Source organism: Camellia sinensis, chromosome 15 (assembly GCF_055761805.1).
Source record: "Camellia sinensis isolate YWXY chromosome 15, ASM5576180v1, whole genome shotgun sequence".
Lineage (NCBI taxonomy): Eukaryota > Viridiplantae > Streptophyta > Magnoliopsida > Ericales > Theaceae > Camellia > Camellia sinensis.
This window is the reverse complement of record NC_138975.1, coordinates 32880344-32894683: the sequence shown is the minus strand read 5'-3', so window position 1 is coordinate 32894683 and position 14340 is coordinate 32880344.

Genomic DNA, 14340 nt, shown 5'->3' with positions numbered 1-14340 from the left:
ATTTTGTCCTGTATTGCCCGTCACCGGTCTATTGATCTCGCCTCCCTTATTATCAAAAAAATGATCGGTGCTCATGGGTATAAAAAGCTTGGCCTTCCCTACGGTTGCTTGATCAACCGAATTTTGTCTGACCTTGGGACCCCTATCCTAGAAGATGATGAGTTTGCCTCTCCTTCTCGCCCTTTTACCAAGAAAACTGTGTCTCAAAGTCGGGCTCATATTAAAGGGGAGTCATCCCGGGTTGGTCCTTCTGCAGGAGTTGCTGCTGGTCTTGCTGAAGAAGCCGAGTTTGATGCCACCGCAGCTGGTGATGATGATGAGGCTCCTGTTCCTCCTCCGGATCTTCCTGCTCTGTTTCAGCAGTTCGCGGAGACCATGATTAGACGCTTGGATTTTTTGGATGCTCGCTTCGATGCCTTTGATGGTCGTTTTGGTCAGATTGAGGAGACTCTCACCCATCTCGCCCGTCTCATTCAGTCTCCACGGGCACCCGATGCTTGATTTCTGATCCCCGGCCAAAAAGGGGGAGTGATGTTGTGTGGGTATAGTTGGGTACATTTTTTTTTGGTATAGTTGTTCTCTGGTTATCCTTCCTTGGTACAGTTGGATGGATTTTATATAGTTTCTTTTTGGTTATATTTTGGATATATGTTTATGGATGGATGGATATATGTTTATGGATGGATGGATACTGGTTTGGTTATGATTGGCTTAATGGTTTATTATTTAATCTAGTTTCACCTGTTTTTGGTTGGCTTGTGTTTGGGTGTTCTTTTTCAGGCTCATGGAACACGCGCATAAGTGGATGAAGTTGAATGAATGAATTCTTTCTCAAGTTGTGTGTTTTCGGGTTTTAAAAGAATGTTTTGTTTATTTGTTTTGAAACTTTTATAGTGCGATTTGTTTTGATTGGTTTGGCACCTTTCCATGCATGATTTGAGAGCTTAACAAGTTTACCACATGCCCATATTTGTCTCTTTTAAGTGTGCTTAAGAGTTGTCCTTTCATGCCTTAGTCTTTAGGCTAATTAGCATGCATGTTTGTATGTGTATTTTATGTCTTTGTTTCATCACTTTGGCCACTGATTTGGGCCTATTTGAGAGCTGTCCATTCTGGTTTAAGTCCATCATTTGCATGTTGTTGCATGCTTGCCTTGCCTGTTGTCGCATGCTTATTGCATATTTAGTACCTTGCATATTGTTCCATGCTAGTATGTTGCCTGCTTATCTCTTTATCATGTTGTCACATGCTTGTCTCATTTTGTATGTTGTTGCATACTTGTCCACCCTTGCATGCCTCGCATGCTTGAATGTTCATATTGCATCTTGCATACTTGTTTAGGTTACATTGTGTTAGGTCCCTATGTTGTCAAATCCGGAGACAAAACATTGTGTTGATTCAAATGTAATTTTATATGTTTTTGTTCTGTCCGCTCGAGCGGAGACTTGTGAGCTCGAGCGTAGATTAGCAGGTCTCAGTATTTTGTCAGGGTAAGCAAAAATACTGGTGGGTGTGATTTTAAGCTCGAGCGGATTCTCCTACGCTCGAGCACATCTCAGTTTGTTCGCACGCAGTTTTCGGTCAGTTCGCTCGAGCGGGCTGTGTTGAGCTCGAGCGGAGATCGCGGATCCAGATTCCTATTTAAAGCTGCTAAGGATGTTTTTTTTGAGGTAGTTTTTCCTAGATCTGATCTACAAGCACTAGGGTTGTGTTTAAAGTTTTCTCTGGAGATTTTTCATAGTTTTCCTTGATGTTCTTGAGATAGTTCTGAACTTATGCATTGAGATTCATACATCAAGGAGGTTGCTTCTTAAGTTTCAAGTAAGTTCTCTTCGGTGGATTCCGAAGATTAAAACGTAGAATCCAAAAGGCGTTTGATTCTACGCAGTCGTTAATTTGACAAGTGAAGTTGTGGTGTGGAATCAACTTCAGGATCAATTCTGTGACGAAGGCGTGGTGAAAGAGTTACAGAAGATTCAGAGACAAATTGACTGGATTGGGTAATTTGTATGGTATCTTTGTAATCTTTTCGTTCTTCAATAGTGGATTGATAGTGGCGGTTCGCCCGTGATTTTTTATTACAATTGAAGGCTCTTCAATTGTGGTTTTTTCCACGTAAAAAATCGTTTGTGTGGATTTATTGTTTATTCTCAAAAACAAACAAACTAAAATCACTCTCGTAAGTGTTTGATGATTTTAGGTTGAGTGTTTTGAATTAATTGGGATTTGGAATAAGTTAATCTTGATCTAATCACAAATCACGTAGGATTTTCACATTGCATTTGGCATGCTTGTCACCATTAGCCTTGTATGGCATTGTCATTAACATGCTTATGTTGCATTGGATTTGCATCATGCTTGAGTTGCTTGCATGCTTGCTTGTATGCTTAGGTTGCATAGCATTGTATGTGTATCCCTTGCCTCTTGATCAAGCATGATAGAGGTTGGGGTCCCTTATGTGTTTTGGTGTGCATTTCATTTGATATTAATTGCACATTCGGCTCCTTTAGCCATCATGCATTGAAATACGTGATTGATGATCCGAGGGTCGAGAACCATACTACCTTGAGCTCATGACATGATAGGGAGGGTGGTTGTGCACACATTGTCTTGTAAATGTATTGCCATGCTCTGTCTGTCCTCTATTGCAGCAAAAGAAGCAGTCAGCAGGAAGGGATGGCCGGTCGGCCACCTTCAATGCCGGCCGGCTACCAATTGTTGGCCGAGAGCCTAATTTTTGGTCGATGACCAGTTTTCCTTGGCCGATGGCCCTATCTCTTGGCCGATGGACTCTCAGCATGTCCATAAGGTGGTTCGGAAGTGTCACAGAAGTTGGCACAATTTTCAGAGGTACAGAGTAGTGCAGACAAAGGCAACATGAAGCATGGCGATGGATTTCCGAGCGAAGCCGATCGAGCATGCATTTGTTCCTCTTCCCGAGGCTGCTTTACCTACTTTCGTAGCTTAATTAATTTGTTAATTATTTAAGTGTTGTAATAATTAGTTGTAGCTAATTATTCATTTGGTTTTGTAATTAATTAATTAGCATGTTATTTAGTTAATTAGTTGATTTGTATTATTCTTTCGGTCCCTCCGTCGATAGGGCACAATTGTGTAATAAGTGTGCGTGTGTGTGATGCATGTCTTCCAAACCCCTACTTCTTTCTCCCTTTTACTTAACCGCTTACGATGGTTAGTTTTAGGGTATATCTCAATTAGCATCCTTATGCTCTGCATGTTTGCATCCATTCATCTGTATTGCATGCACCGGGCTCGGCGCATCATACTAACTACATTGTATTTCAATTCCAAGCTAAATACATGTATCGAATTGTCGTATCTCATATGCCTTAGAATAGCCGAGCTTATTCTAGTTGCATTTTGCATGTGTTGCATTAGCCATCTTAAAATGAACTAGGATCATGCATGATTACTAACTAGTTTCTTTGTTTTGGCTCGGAGTACACTATGAGTGTTAACGCTTTAGCATACTACATGTGTGTTGATGTTTCCATGAAAGCATGCTTACCATGAGGCTATTTGCTTACGTGATTAACTGCCTGAATGCCTGTGGGTGAGGGTTGGATTATTTGAATTGGAAGAATTCGTTGAAATCCTCGTTTTAGCCTACTTGCGAGTAGCAAACTTCAAACCATTTTCCAAACAAACGGATATGCGATGCTTTGTTCCAAATTAGGTGATCTAGTCTATACTTGTGTGTTGTGCGCATCACATAGTAATTCTAGCTAATAATTGGAATGAGAATGCATGTGTTTTCAAAAACAAGATATCATGCTTAGTACAGACCGATCTTTTGATCGGGCGAACGGGGGTGCTCATAGATGACCTTTCCCAATCGTACCCAAGTTCCCGAGCCGAGGCAACTTTGGTGATGACGGACACGTGGCCTTAGGCACGAGTCAGGGTTTCCTAAATTCCCCCAAAATAAAATATTTAGGTGGTGACTCTGTATCTGGCAAAGCAGTCCATGTTTGGCACTTCTTTCTTAAAAATCAGTTTTCCAAAACGATTTGTCGGATTTGGACTCTTTGGTGATTTATCGGTCTCGCATTGCACTTTGCGAGATTCGATTCAGAATCGTGACATGTGAGTCCGAACTGTAGTAGCATGGAGCCCTAGGGCGCGTCTACACGAACAAGGTATGGCCATTATGAATTTATTGTTATGTCATTTGGTAACTAATGCTCCGGCAGCATTTATGGACTTAATGAACCGAATTTTTAAAGCCTACCTTGATGAATTTGTTATGGTTTGTATCGATGACATTTTGATATACTCCAAGAATAGACCTGAACATGAACATCATTTGAGGGCTGTCCTGCAGATACTTAGAGAAAATAAATTATTTGCTAAACTAAAGAATTGCGAGGTTTGGTTAGATGAAGTTATTTTCTTGGGGCATGTTATCAACAAAGAGGGGATTTCAGTGGACCCATAAAAAATAGAGGCAATTGTGAATTGGCCTACACCGACAAATGTAACGGAGGTCCGCAGTTTCATGGGCTTAGCCGGGTATTACAGGAGGTTTGTGAAAGACTTTTCGAGGATAGCTGTACCTTTTACTCAACTGACACGCAAAGGGCAACCATTTGAATGGAATGACGAAAGAGAATCTGCTTTTCATGAACTGAAAGCGAGACTAACCACTGCACCAGTATTGACATTGCCCATAGGTACGGAAAACTTTGTAATTTTCAGTGATGCATCTTATAAAGGTTTGGGTTGTGTACTAATGCAGAACGGAAAGGTAATTGCCTATGCCTCTCGGCAGTTGACGCCACATGAGAAGAATTACCCGCCACATGAGAAGAACTACCCAACACATGATTTAGAATTGGCCGCAGTTGTTTTTGCTTTGAAAATCTGGCCGCATTATTTGTATGAGGCAAAGTGTGAAGTCTACACAGATCACAAAAGTCTGAAATACTTCTTTACACAGAAAGAGTTAAATATGCGACAAAGAAGATGGCTCGAATTGATAAAAGACTATGGCCTGGAGATACAGTATCACCCTGGGAAAGCTAATACAGTTGTTGATGCTTTGAGCAGGAAATCGATGGGGAGTTTGGCTTGTTTACTCACTGAACAGAAGGAGATCTTGCAAGATTTTGAGAAGTTCGAGATAGAAGTGGTATCGTGTGAACAGGGCGGATTGATAGCCGCCATTTCAGTTGAACCAGCAATAATCTCTGAAATTAAGCATAGGAAAAAATAGGATGAATTCCTCAAGAAAGTTATCGATGAATTTGAGACAAGTCCGAAGGCAGAGTTCAGCCTTGAAAATGAAGTGCTGAAATTTTGAAACCGAATGTGTGTCCCGGATGTTCCAGAACTAAAGAAGAGAATTCTAGATGAAGCCTATAAATCAGCATTTGCTATGCAACCGGGTAATAACAAAATGTATCGGGATTTGAAACAAAGCTATTGGTGGCCTAAAATGGAGAAAGAAATTGCAGAGTATGTATCCAAATGTCTTCAATGTCAGCAAGTAAAAGCTGAACATCAGAAACCGGGCGGTCTACTTCTGCCTCTCCCTATTCCTGAATGGAAAGTCTACCCCGAACTCCTCGAGGTATGGATTCTATTTGGGTTGTAGTTGATAGACTGACTAAGTCTGCACATTTTCTACCTGTTAGAACTACATTTGATGCTTATAGACTGGCTACTATATATGTTGATGAGATTGTCCGTCTACACGGAGTCCAGGTATCCACTGTTTCAGACAGAGATTCGAAATTTGTATCTAGATTGTGGAAGAGTTTGCAGAAAGCTATGGGGACAAAACTGAGGTTTAGTACTGCATTCTACCCACAGACAGATGGGCAATCAGAACAGACCATACAGACCTTGGAAGATATGCTTCGGATGTGTGCCTTAGATTTCCAAGGGAGTTGGGTAGATTATTTTCCACTGGCAAAGTTTGCATACATTAACAACTTTCACTCCAGTATCGGTATGGTGCCATACGAGGCTTTGTATGGTAGAAGGTGTAGATCACCAAATTGTTGGACAGAAGTCGGGGATGGGGCCTTGCTTGGGCCTGAACTTGTGCATGACACTTCTGAAAGGATCAAGATTATCTGTCAAGACGGCCCAGAGTTGGCAAAAGAATTATGCAGATGTTCGAAGAAGACCTCATGAGTATGAGGTTGGTGACCATGTGTTTATCTGTGTGACTCCGATGAAAGGCCAAGTCAAGTTTGGGAAGAAGGGTAAGTTGTCGCCCCGTTACATTGGGCCGTTTCAAATTCTAGAAAGACTTGGTCCAGTTGCCTATCGAGTCGCTTTGCCACCAGGATTCGAACAATTCCATAATGTGTTTCATGTATCAATGTTGAGGGGTTATCTTCGAGATCCGTTTCATGTGATTGATTATCACTGGGTGGCTCTTGATGAGAATATGTAGTACGCCGAATGGCCGGAATGAATCATTGACTGGCAAGTGAAACAATTGAGAAGCAAGTCCATCCCGATGGTGAAAGTGGAATGGAAAGAACACTATGAGACGGATGCCACATGAGAAAAAGAGGATGAAATGCGACTACGCTATCCACATTTGTTCCTCAACGAAAGTAAAATAAGTTTGGAGGACCAAACTTCCTAAATGGGGGAAGACTGTGATAACCTTGCTCCGTATTTTGCTAATTAATCTTAATTACGAATGTGATTATGTGTTTGATATGATTTTGTATGCCATTTATATGAATATATGTGGTTTTGAATTTCTATCTGTTCACCGTAAGAAAATCAGTTTGATTATCTGCTTTAGAATTTAAATTGAAGGCCTTATTGGCCACGAAAACCGAAATTGACTACGCCATTGCGATTACCGTGATTTTTAGACCCTACGGTAAAATTTAATTGAAAATTGATTCGGATCAAATTAAATAGATTAAATTGATGAGTTAGTGCTCAATTAATTAATGTTAATGAAAAGTGATTAAGGGAGCTTATATAAAGGGGGCACTATACACTCACATTCATTTGTTTGAGCTCAAAATCAGATTTTACACTTTAGTGAGAGAGAGAGGCTGGCTCTAGAGACAGAAAAGAGGAGAATTGTGTATTTTGGCTCAAGGTTTGTACGATTGCAAAGCTAGGCTCAAGAATTAACTTCAACTGTGAGGATTAAAGCTCCTAGGTAAGTAATCAACTCTTAATTTATGAATTGAGTATGTAATTTTGTGAATTCAAGTGGTATGGTAGCTGATGGCAAAAATTGAGATGAATATGAAGTTATAATGCACATGCATGCATGAAATTACTATAAATCACCATGAATTGCCATGAAATTGCATAAGCTAGCATGAATAATGTTGAACATGGAGAATTGGGCACCAATCTTCACATGCATGCATAATTTTCATGGGTTTCATAATAATAAGTGTCATTTGTAAGATGTGAAATAGAAATGAAGTCAAAAAATTGACATGCATGTTTGATTATTGAAGATATGGAGCTTATATGAGGTTTGAATGCATGAGCCTTGATTATACAAAGAAATGTTGATGAATTTTGAGGATTAGACCATGATTTTGAATGATTGGCCTCATGTTGCTTACATCCATATGCTATATAATGTATTGGCATGTTTTGGACCAAAATCATGAGTTTTGGACCTTCGAAGGTCGAGTTTGAGCTTCAAGAGCAGTTCTGGAAAACCTAGAATTTGCCATGTCCGCTCGAGCGGGGAAATCGTCGCCGGAGCGTAAAATACAAGCTCCCATAACTTTTTGCAAACATGGATATCCGCTCGAGCGGGAAGATTCACGCTCGAGCGGGGAGCCATGTAGTATGACCTTTAGCTCGAGCGTAAAAATGAGGTAACCAGTACTTTTGCAAACCATAAGGGTCTGCTCGAGCGAGGACCCCTATTTTAGAAATTTTGTGAAGGTGTTCTGTGTTTCATTTTCCGTTCTCTTTCATTTCTAAGCACTCTTAGGCATGCATTGAGCATTACAAATGAGTTAAAAGAATAAGAGAGAAGCCTAAGAAGACGTATGAATTAAGAACGAATTGAATTGTTTGTGACCCATTGTGTTCACGAAATGTGTAGGGTCGAGCTCCAAGGCAAATCTACCGGCAGAACACTGTGAGTAATATCTTAGTAAAGATATTTTGAAGTATGTTATTTGTCCAATTGCTTATTCTCCATAAGTCTTATAAGTGGTTAATCTAAATTGTCGACAAATGTTTGTTACGCCATATGGTTGGGCCAAAGGCCGTCAGGCATGAATGAATGGGCCAAAGGCCGTACGACACGAATGAAGGGGCCAAAGGCCATATGACATGAATGACGGGCCAAAAGCCGCCTGACATGAAGGAATGGGCCAAAGGCCGTATGACATGAATGAATTGGGCCAAAGGCCGTTTGACATGAATGAATGGGCCAAAGGCAGTTTGACACGAATGATTGAGCCGAAGGCCGTCGGACAAGAACGATTGGGCCAAAGGCCGTCGGATATGAATAAATTGGGCCCAAGGTTGTTTGATGTGTTTGGGACTGTAGTCACTTGACCTATATATATATATACTAAATAGAAATACGAATTGGGCCCAAGGCCGTCTGATGTATATTGCTCTAAATACCGTTCGTGTATCTTCTTTATTCACTAGGCTTTCGCTCACGCTCATTCATGTGTCTGTAGGTGAGCCAAGGGAAGTCCAAACCCAGCCTCAGTGAAGTTTGTGTGAACCGGTCAAGGTTTTGAAAAGTCATACCATACGTCTCACGCATGAGACTTGTTTTCGCCCTTTTGCTTTTCTGTTATATTTTTTCATGTTGGCGAGAACTTTGGATTATGGTTGTATGTAGTTTTGATTGGCTAACCATGACTTGAATGATCCTATTGTGTAAAGCTTATACGTTAACTTTCCTTGATGTGGGTTATTAATGTATGTTTGTAAAATGTTATGGCGTGCCATGTAAGCACAACTCTATGGACAAAAGTTTGAAATTGCTTCCATTTGGCCCCCTCAACTCTGTTAAAATATATCTGATTTGGTTTAAGGCCATAGGTAATCTTGTGATTACTGGTCGGTTTTGTCCTTAACCCATGGGGGCAGGTTCGGGTCATGACACTTTCCGCGGTGACGGTGTCAAAGAAGCGGCAGAAATAAGGAAAGTCACGATCTACTCGTCGTCGCCACTCAAACCGGGAGTTGTAGTACCAGGAACAGGGTGCAGACAACTCGATTGGCTGTACTGGGACTGGGGCAAGGGAAATAAAGTATGTGTAAACCCACAGTTGCAAAAGGAAAACAAGTTGAGAAACCAAGTGAACAAATAAAGCAGATATAAATGGGAAATGCAAAGAAAAATCGAAAGGAAGTGTGAGGTGTACCTCCCAAACTCTTTAGTAACCCCCAAGTGAATCCATCTTTTGGCGAGATATAGAACTCATGTAGCAGTATAAGGCAGCTAGGTTGGTGCCATCCCAGTCGTACTCCACCACCCGAGGTGGATGCACCAGTGCGCCCAAAACGTATAACCCTATGGTATTTTTCCTATTCACAAACAAGGTAATACCAAGGAGATTCATGAGGAAGCTGCAGGTGTACTGAGCAACCTCCTCCAGGGTAGTTGGCTAAAGACCAAAGAAGTGGTCTAAGAACTAGCTGTAGCATACCATCCCTTGGTCGGAAGTGTCCGAGATCGCCCCGAGAAGATGAAGCTGTGCGGTTCTCCACTATGTCATGTCAGGATCGAACGGAATAGGGTCGCCAATCCCTATCCGCAAGCTTGTGAGCATTGAAAAGTCATACAGGGTAAAGGTCAGCTCCCCGATCGATGAGAAGTGGAAAGAGTTGGTGGTGTCCCACCACTTCTCCACTAAGGCCCCATACAGCAATGGCTCAGCCATCATCTGTATGAGTCCTGAGTAGAAAGGCCCGAAACTGGCGGTGTTGACAAGTGTGAGGATCTTTGGAGAGAGCCACTTGTACCAATGCCAAGGGCTTGAAATAGTCCCATAACTGCCTAGCCTCCTGGCTATCACCTGTGGCAGGGGCATGTTGTCAGTATTCGCATTAAAGGATAATAAAGAACTTGTTTAAATATGTTCAAAACAAAGAGAGATTTCTTATCGTAGAGGCGTCAGCAGATAAGTACTCCACAGGCTCTCACAGCAGGACATTCTCGTCAATCCCGGGAATAAGGCCCTTGAATTTCAAAATGCCACTAGAGGTCAAGGCATGTGTGCGTTGTTGGAAGGTGGCCACATCAAATGGTCTATCAGCAAAAGGGAGAAACTTAGACTTTGGCACGGGAGGGGTAATATCCTTGGCTATCATGTCCTCACCTACGATGGTCCCAATATCTGCGGCAAGGTCCGAAATGGGAACCTCGCCACTAGCCATAGAAGGAAAATGAGGAAAAATGAGAAAAAGTGTGTGGGTGGTTGAATGTACTGCAAATTGAAGGCCTTAGAGGCTTCAGAAACGAGAATAGAGGACATAATTATGATCAGCACAATTTTTAGAGTCATCTGAAAAGTTTAATTGAAATTTGTTTTTGCGCGATTCGTAAGGGCGTTTGTGAAAAGCTTATGTGTTTGTTATATATATATGGATATGCTATGTGAGTTGTGAACTTATCATTTTGAAGTCAAACAAAATATCTGGAGGAGAGAGAACCGAGAGAAGAGAGGGCAAATGAGAGAGAGAGAGAGAGAGAGAGAGAGAGAGAGAGAGAGAGAGAGAGAGAGTGCTCACCACTCATGGAAGCTTCAAGGCAAACCTTAAGAGATTGAAGAGAGAGGAAGGAGGTCAACCATGGAAACTTGGGGAAATTAAAGAGAACTAAGAGGAAGTCAAATATTGAACTAAGGTATGGTAATTTATCTTGAATTCTTATGTTTGAAGTATCAATTTCATGGAATCATGATAATATGGGAAGATTTGAACCCATTTGAGTTAGGGTTCTATGTAAGTATTTAATTGAACTTAATTTAAGAAGTGAGACTTTGGATTCTATGATTTTGGTTATGATTGAGACTCAACCTTATGGATACCACATGAAATGAACTTTAGAATTGTCTAAAGAAGAAGATCATGCAAGAATCAAGTGTGTTTGTGGGTTGGGGGACAATTTTACATATTTTTGGGTGATTTGAGTTTGAGACCAAGCTTAAAAATGGAAAAATCAAGTGTTAGAGCTCATAACATTTTCGAACAGCCAAACTGGCCCAAAGCTTCATGTGCGGTGGGTCATCCCGCATGTACGGTAGCCCATGTCCGGCCCCAAAATTGATTCTGCTAAAAAAGCACCTTGTCCCGCACGTGCGGCACAATTCCCGCACGTGCGGCCCTGTTTCCTGCACGTGCGAGACAGCTCTGTCCAGCCAACTTTGAACAAGCATATCTTTTGCATCCGAACTCCGTTTTGAGTGATTCTTGAGCCTAAAATCAAGCCCCGGAGGTCTAGCTTCCAATGGTGGTGGTATCACTCCTAAATTCCAAGTACAGAAGTAGATATACCCAAATTAGTGAGAGTTGCTCACTTTCTATCTACTGATTTTGTACCATTTCTTCATCTAAACCATTTTCCTATCGATTCCTCCTATCTTCTGAGACATGGGTTATGACTTATTGAAAAATAATGAGTTTAGAACCGATATGACTAATTGATTAAAGAATAAAGTAAGGAATCGGGTATATTCTTATAATGCTATGTGCATTGTGTTTGTAGGTCCAGATGAGGACATCGTCCCACTACTGTCAGAAACTTATCACTGTGAGTAATACTAGTGTCACGATATGTTTCACTTACTTCCTGTGATTATGATTTAAGTATTGTTAATTGTGAATGGCATGTTCCATTGATTTTGTGCTTTTGATTAACTTAATTGATATTGTGCTTTGATGACCTTAATGGCATTTATATGGACCTAAGGTGGTTCTGTCCCTAGTAATAGACGTGGGCTGAGGCCATTATGATGCAAATTGTTCTATCCCTATTAATGTAGTGATACGTTTGCCTTCTGTTAATAGTTATTATTAATGTTCTGTCATTCGCAAGACAACTATGTCAACTTATAATAAACCATGGGAAAATCTATGTGCACTATTGAGTAATGGTATCCTTAAGAATCTGGGATTATTCTGAGTTGCTACTACTGGACCTGAGGCCATCCTGTATAATTTGTTAGGCCTGAGGCCGTTATGATGTAAAGTGATTATGATTCGTGGCCAGAGGCCAAGGGAGGTAGTGTACATATCGATGTTCTACCTACCCTACAATGTGTGGACAGCTGTCGTTATATGGGCCTGAGGTCGTTATGTATTATTTGTGGGCATAAGGCCACTCTGTGTCTTATATGGACCTGAGGCTGTTCGGTGTTATCATTTCTGGGCTTAAAGCCGATCTGTATCATATCTGGGCTTAAAGCCATTCCGTATCATATATGGGCCTGAGGCCGTTCTATATTATATATGGACCCGAGGCTGTTCTGTGCAATCTGTTAGGCCTACGACCGCTGTGTATAATCTGTTGGGCTTACAGTCACTGTGTATAATCTGTTGGGCCTATAGCCGCTTTGTATAATCTGTTGGGCATGAGGCCGCTCTGCATAACATGCTGGGCCTTAGGCCGTTTTGTATTCTGCATGGGCTTGAGGCCAGTCTGTATTACATATGGACGTGAAGCCAGTCTGTATTACCTATGAGCCTGAGACCGTATTGAAATATAGTTATGGATAAGACCTGTGTATAGTTTGGTATATGCCTATTTATTTTATCCAAGGTTTTGATTATTCAATTAACCTCCTTATATTGCTATTATTCACTGAGCCTTGCTCATTTCGTTTTATGTATATTTCTATAGGCGAGCCATCGGAGATTAACACTAGAGTTATACTGAGGTTCGCCTGTCTGCCAAGCCACCTGGGGTATGCCTCCATGTGGAGGCCTTATTTTGTATTGGGGGTCATATAAATTATTAAGTCTTATGTAACTGTGTGTGAGATCTATATAAATTCTGTGATCGTATGTATATATGGAAGTGCATTTAAATGCTTAAATCTAATTAAGCCATCATGTATGCACAAGCTCACTGGATGTTGTCTTCTATTGATATTGCTTCTATTTAAGGCCCCGTATTTGGTTGAATATTATTTTAAAATTCTATTTTGAGGCCTGAGTACAGGCCGGTCATGGACCAAACTTTTAGGGGCGACTTTGGGTCATGACAGGTGGTATCAGAGCACGAGTTATGATCTCACACACATGTCCATTGGGCATTAGAGTGTCTAGAATGCATTTTAAGTTGCATTTATCTCGTAACGAAATGATATGATGTGTATTTTGAAAGGTGTATGTGAACTTGTACAATAAGGTAAGTATTGAGATGTAGAATAAGAATTCCTACGGACTTGAGTAATACAAGAAGATCCATGTGTTGTTTCATAGACTGAATTTTGTGACTAAGAAGGATTGTTAATGTTATGAAATGAGAATGGGCTTGTGTAATGAGTATGATATTGAGGCTAAGGGCATGAAAGATGTGGGATATTGTTGTTATCAAGATAATATTGATAAATATAAGCATGTTTGTGGAAAGAGAATAAACTTAGCTTCTATATGGGTTACATGTGGAAATAGATTATGAGGAATTTTCGGAAAGTGGGGCCGCCGCTGTTAATTAATAAAGTGTATAGCATTATGGCAATTGAGAAATGTGATGAGCGATAATGAGTATGGAAGCTTGAAAGTCTTATGAAATTTTAACGATAAGAAAAGATTAAGATGTGTTTGGTTCATAGCGTAAGTCTTGAGACCAAAAAGGTCATTTCTCTAAATGATATGTATAAGGAAACAGAAGACTAAGGTTTATGAAATTGTGGTGTTCTGACTAGAATAATGGGGAGTGCAAGCATGTTGAGTTTTGGAAACATGAAATGATAAGAGATCTAAATCTTTGCTTGAAGCTATAGAAAGAATATTTGGGAGAGAGAGACATTAGAATTTTGGTGGCTGACAGATTATGGAATTATTTTGATTGAGATATTTGATGATTGATAACAAGTATGAAACTATAGTAATCAAGAGTTAGGACGTTGAAATTGCTACTTGGAATGTTAAAAAACACAAGTATCATGATCTATGATCACATAGTATTCGGTGGAATTTTATGGATGTTTAGTGATACAGGAAATTGAAATTTTGACTAGAACGTTGGTGGTGTTGAGTATGTTAATTTGTAAAGATAGAGTGTATGTTGAGGAAATTGAGATATATGTGCTGGTGAAGGAAAATTGTGTTCCTTTTGTGGACTGCCATTTGCCTGAAAGACATAATTTTGTTTTGATACATTTTTGCTCT